The sequence below is a fragment of the Rhinolophus hipposideros genome (genome assembly GCF_964194185.1).
Source record: "Rhinolophus hipposideros genome assembly, chromosome: 9".
NCBI lineage: Eukaryota > Metazoa > Chordata > Mammalia > Chiroptera > Rhinolophidae > Rhinolophus > Rhinolophus hipposideros.
This window is the reverse complement of record NC_138055.1, coordinates 5,255,567-5,260,726: the sequence shown is the minus strand read 5'-3', so window position 1 is coordinate 5,260,726 and position 5,160 is coordinate 5,255,567. Positions and strand designations below refer to the sequence as shown.

Below are 5,160 nucleotides of genomic sequence, written 5' to 3'. Positions count from 1 at the left end.
ATTTCAGTCCTTTGTGGGCATTCCTTCTATAAACCCACGAGGGTGGGGCTCTCTTAGTCACTTGTTCCCCTCTCATCCCACTGATTCTTTCTAGATTGAAGTGTGGGCATCTCCAGCAAAGCTCCCACGCTGTTACCTCCAGCACCTAGCTCACTGACACCTGAGCAGCACACCGGAACTACTCATTGTGTGAGTGAGTGAACGGACAAGTCCTCAAGGGTCAGTGCTTTGGACTTGACTCTGCTTTCAACAGTCACCTCTGGAGATGTGTTAGGGGTTGCATGGTGTCCTCCAAAAGCATGCGTTGCAGTGCCAACCCTGCACCTGGCCATGCGACATTATGTGGAAGGAGGGTCTCTGAGGGTAAGATGAGCTCAGTCAAGTGAGCCCTAATCCAATGGCAGGTGTCCTTACGAGGAAATTTGGACACAGACACACACGCAGGCGAGAGCGCTGTGTGAAGACACAGGGACACGGACAGGGAAACTGACACAGAGGGAAGACAGCCCCGGGAAGATGGAGGCAGAGACCGGACCTATGCTGCCCCCAGCGTGGGCTGCCTGGGCCTACCAGAGGTGCAAGACGCAAGGAACCCTCCAGACTCTTCAGAGAGAGCACTGCCCTGCCAACTCCTTCATTTCAGACGTGTGGCCGCACTAAGCCACGAGTGTGTGGCTCCTTGATACCGCAGCCCTAAGAAACTAATACAAGATGCAGCCACACCAAACACTAGGCAAAAAAGAAGAATGAGACATTTATGCCCATAACAAGTCTTTTATAAATATATGTATCTGTGTGTGAGAGAGACAGAATACAGTACAGTGATGAGCAAACAGTCATTTATACTTTAAAAAAAAAAAAGAAACTAAGGCCACCTCTCCTTTGAAGAGACAGAGGACCTCTTTTCTGAAATGTGCCAATCAGTGTGGAAACCACCACCAAGAACCGATGGCAGGTCGCCCTGGGAAGAACCAAAGGATGGACAGCAGCTCGCTCCACAGCTGCAGCTCGGAGACCAGGTTCGTTCCCAGCGTGGACATGTCTGAGCTGCAGATACCGGCCAGCGCTCTCGGGGCCTCGGCCTCCCCGGTCAATAAAGTGGGGATGGAAGCACAGGTCCTTCGTATAGTGCTGGGATCACTGCAGTCGGGCAGGTGTGGACCGCCCCCCCCCCCCCCCCCGCCTCCAACAGGTGCCCCGACTGTTAACTGGGCTTGAAACAAGGGCGTCAGGCAGGCCCTGGGGAGGCGGGGGCTGTCAGGCTTGGGGTGGTGCTAAAGACCAACACACCCTCCCAGAGACGGTATGAATTACACGTCTATACACATATCTGTTAGGTTGGTGCAAAAGCAATTGCGGTTTTTGCGATTATTTTTAACCTTTTAAACCACAATTGCTTTTGCACCAACCTAGTATTATCACTAGAAACAACAGCCACCACCTATGAAGCACTAGGATGGTGGGGCGCTGGGTTGGGCAGCTGCTGGGTCTATCAATATGGCTCACAGGGCACCCGAGGGCAGGCATTCTCTCATTTATAGATGGGGGAGGGAGGCTCAGTTATTAAAGAGGCAGAGGTGAGATTGCAACCAACCTCTCGTCAACCCACACGGCCTCCCTCCCACTCCCACACTGTCAGTCTCCCATGTCAACCCCACACAGGGCAGAGGGTGGGCTGATTCGCTCCGTCCCCCAGCACCCAGCCAATGAGGGGCTCAGGAATCCCCTGTAGAACAGACAAAGGAAGCAGCTGGCCAATCCCACAGCACAGAAGCCAGGGCTGCTGCCTTCCCAACCCTCACACTAAGACCTTTTCCTTGGAAAAGTAAATCAATACCAGATGTCAGATCGCTTTCCTGTCACTTCCTCCTGAGACAGAAAAAAAACAGTGGGGTTAAAGGTAGTGTATAATGAACTTGACACTTTACCTGTCGACTCGTTCACATGAACTGGGGCATCTGAATTTTAAGCCACGTGGTCAGGCTCTTTCAACCCTGAGCCTCATACAACCTAACGGGAAAAGCAGAGAGTGGTGTGATCTCCACTCTGATCACAGCTTGAAATCGAGGTGGGCTGTCACCACCTAGGGCATGTCCGCTGCAGAAAGTCATCCTGAAACCAGACAGTTGTTGGTTATTTCCAGAACACAGTGTGGGTCCCACTCCCAGGGCAAGTGGGCAGAGCCTTCGCATGCTTGAGAACAAGCTTCCACAGGGGTGGCCCTGGGCTATCCATAGTTTTAGCTTCTGTCCAGCCACTGTGTGCCAGGCCCACGACGGGGAACATAAGGTTGTCTGGGACGAGGGACAGCGCTAATCCAAGGGAGGAGGCAAGAGATGCAATCAACAGGCCGTAAGCCCCAGGGCAAAGGCTTCAACAACCCAACCAAGTTCAACTGTGGCCTTGGGGAGGAAGGGACCAGTAATTCAGTCCAGCACCAAATCATGTCAGCCCCACCCCAGAACATTCCAGATCCTTGGTGTCTCTCCCTGAGTCACAGAGATCCCAGACAACCACAGCAGGCCCCACGTGGTTTCCTAAGTGCCATGAGTGAATGGGTCACCCCACTGCGCCCATTCTTCACCCAGCAGCAGGCTGATCTTTCTACCCACACAAAGCAAATCACGTCACTCTGCTCATAAGCTTACAGTAGTTCCCACTGCACTCAGATTAAAACTAGTGGTCCACTCATGACCTGCAGGATCTGGGACCCCGTCACCTCTTGGGCCTTGTCTCCTGGAACCCTCCCCAAGCACCACCACCCCTCTCCAGCTCCTAGCCTTCCTTCAGCTCCTGACACCCACCAAGCTGCATCCTGTCTGACGGCTTAGCTCTTCCCCCATGTCTGGCCCTTCTCAAAGGTCAAATCCTCAGAGTGGCTTTCCTGTCTCCATCTCGACCTGCCCCACTTACAACACTGTCACTGCTTCTCTACAGCACCCAAGGTGCAGACGGTTGCTTAGTGTGGCCCAGGGCCACTCAAAGCACAGCCCAGGAACCGGCACCATGGGCATCTCCAGGGGTGTGTTAGAAATGCAGTCTTGATCGCCACCCCCAAAGATGCAGGGATTCAGACTCGCTGGGAGCAGAGCCCAGGAACCTGTGTCTTAAAGCTCTCCGGTGATTCCTAAGCTCAAGTTTCAAAGGAACTGGTCTAGTGCATCCATTTGGTTCCTTGGTGATTACCTACCCGTCTTCTGTCACATTAGGAAAGCAGGAATGTGGTTCCACTTTATCTCCTGTGGAATCCCCAGCCCCCAGAACAGTGTCTAGTAAAAGCAGGCACTCAATCAATATTCGATGAATTAACAAAAATGAAGACGTGAACTCCCGCCACACATCAGCCAAAGGCTGCTTGTGTTACTGAATTAGGCCTAGCCCGGCCCCACAGGGGAGACAAACCTGTTCATCATCACCCACAACGACGGCCACAGCTTTACTGGGACATGGAGGAGGGCCGGAGTCTAGCTGATTTCCGCTGAGCGAGGGAAGATCTCAGGGAACATCCCCGCCTACAACCTCAGGAAGACACAACTTTGCCAAGAGGCCTTTCGCGTCCTAGGGTTATGACTGCTCCCAGGCAAAGGCAGGGACAACCTGAGTGCAAACAGCAAGCAGGGGAATCATCTCATTCATCTGGGTCCAGCCTTCTAAAACGGGGGCCCTCTCTGCCCTCACCCCCACTGTCTCTTTCAATAAAGTCCCAGCTAGGCCAGGATTCTAGGGCATCTGGATTCTTTCCTAGCTAGTCTTCTTTGAAAATGAAAAAGCCCCGCCTTTAAAGAAGTAACAGTGTAAAGGACAACTTCACACCCGCGCTGTGCAGGCCTCCACAGCTGGACTGCCAGGCCCCCTCCTCACCCCTCTGGGTGACAGTGCCACGCCCCGCGTGCCTCTGTACTCAGGCCTGTAATTCCTCGCGTGCACAGCAGGACGGACCTTTTGCACCGCCACAACCGAACACCGAAAGGTGCTCATTAAATGTGTTCCGAACAAACACCCACTTTGCACACCCTCAACAGCTTACGACGACCCTTTTGCTTCCAGATGAAGCCCCTGTAAAGCCCCAGCTGCTCGATGGGGCGGTGAGCACCCCCGCCCCCACCCCTCTAACGGGTGGGGACACATGGGGGAGGGGAGAGGCCTGGTCCAGACCCGAGAGCGGAGAGCACAGGGCGGGAGCACCAGTCTCCGCCTCCAGCCCAAAGCTCTCCCCACAGGCGCCCCGCGCCCCGCAAGACGCCCACGGAAACAACACAGATTTGCAAATGAATGGAAAGGTCTGGGAACAATGACGGGTTAGGATGACCGATAATAAGAATTCAATTGCAAGGATCGGGCGGCACAAAGCGAGTCACGGGAACGCGGAGGAGGGAGAGGGGCACAGCAGTCAGAGCCTCCTCCCCGAAGGGCGCGGGTCCCACGAGCAGCGGCGAAACCGCGGGGAGCGGCCGCGGACACCCAGACGCCGCCACTTGCTCGCGCATGCGCGCTCGCCCACCAACGCACGGCCACACGCGCGGTCCCGGGAGGCGGTGGCGTCCGCGCTGGGCCTCACCTCTGGGCGCAGAGCGCGGAGCAGCGCCGAGGAGCGCGGAGCAGGGCACCCCCGCACCGCGCCCCGGCGCCACCTCCAGTCCCACTCCGGCGCTCACAGGAGGACGCCGCCCGCGGCCCGGCAGACTGGCCGGCGGCGCGCCACGCCCTACTTCCGGGGCGTCGCCCTGGCAACCGGAGACGCGACGGCCGGCGCCACGACTGCTTCCGGGGTCAGACTTTCTCCGCACGTGTGTACGTTCTCAGCCCAGGATCCCGGTTTGTTTTGTGCTGAGATCGTAGGAAGAAGAGTCTGGGCTCCGGGAGCTTCGCAACCCTCAGGGCCCAGAAATGAGATTGAGAAGGGTCGGGGAGCAGGATTGAGCTTGATAGTGGGAGGCAGAGCGGCGTGATGATTGGGGCTCTGGATCGAAACCGCTCTGTATCCCCTCTGCTGCTCAGCTTCTGTATCTGTAAAATTGGGACTATAGCACCAACCTCGTGCAGTTTGTTGTACGATTAACGTGATGTGTCGCGCTCGGCATGCAGTAATTAGTAAATGGTCTACTCAAAGGTCAGCTCATGTGTGAACTGTTCCCTTGAGCGTGGGGCAGGTCTAGTTCC

At 55.7% G+C, this 5,160-nt stretch overlaps 1 protein-coding gene across 12 annotated transcripts in view; it reads right to left on the bottom strand.

The window, feature by feature from the left end:
- The window catches only part of TTLL1 (TTL family tubulin polyglutamylase complex subunit L1), a 23,719-nt gene extending 19,001 nt beyond the window's left edge, over window positions 1–4,718 (bottom strand). Inside the window, exons 1-3 of one of the 12 annotated variants that reach the window (XM_081061055.1) lie at window positions 4,559–4,700; window positions 1,924–2,112; window positions 82–240 (exon numbers count right to left, since the gene is read on the bottom strand). The gene's annotated coding sequence lies outside the window, so the exon portion shown is untranslated. Of the gene's footprint in view, window positions 1–81; window positions 241–1,923; window positions 2,113–4,424 lie in introns of all 12 variants that reach the window. The other 11 variants (XM_081061053.1, XM_081061046.1, XM_081061051.1 and 8 more) reach the window with 11 other exon arrangements.
- Window positions 4,719–5,160: the final 442 nt, after the last annotated feature.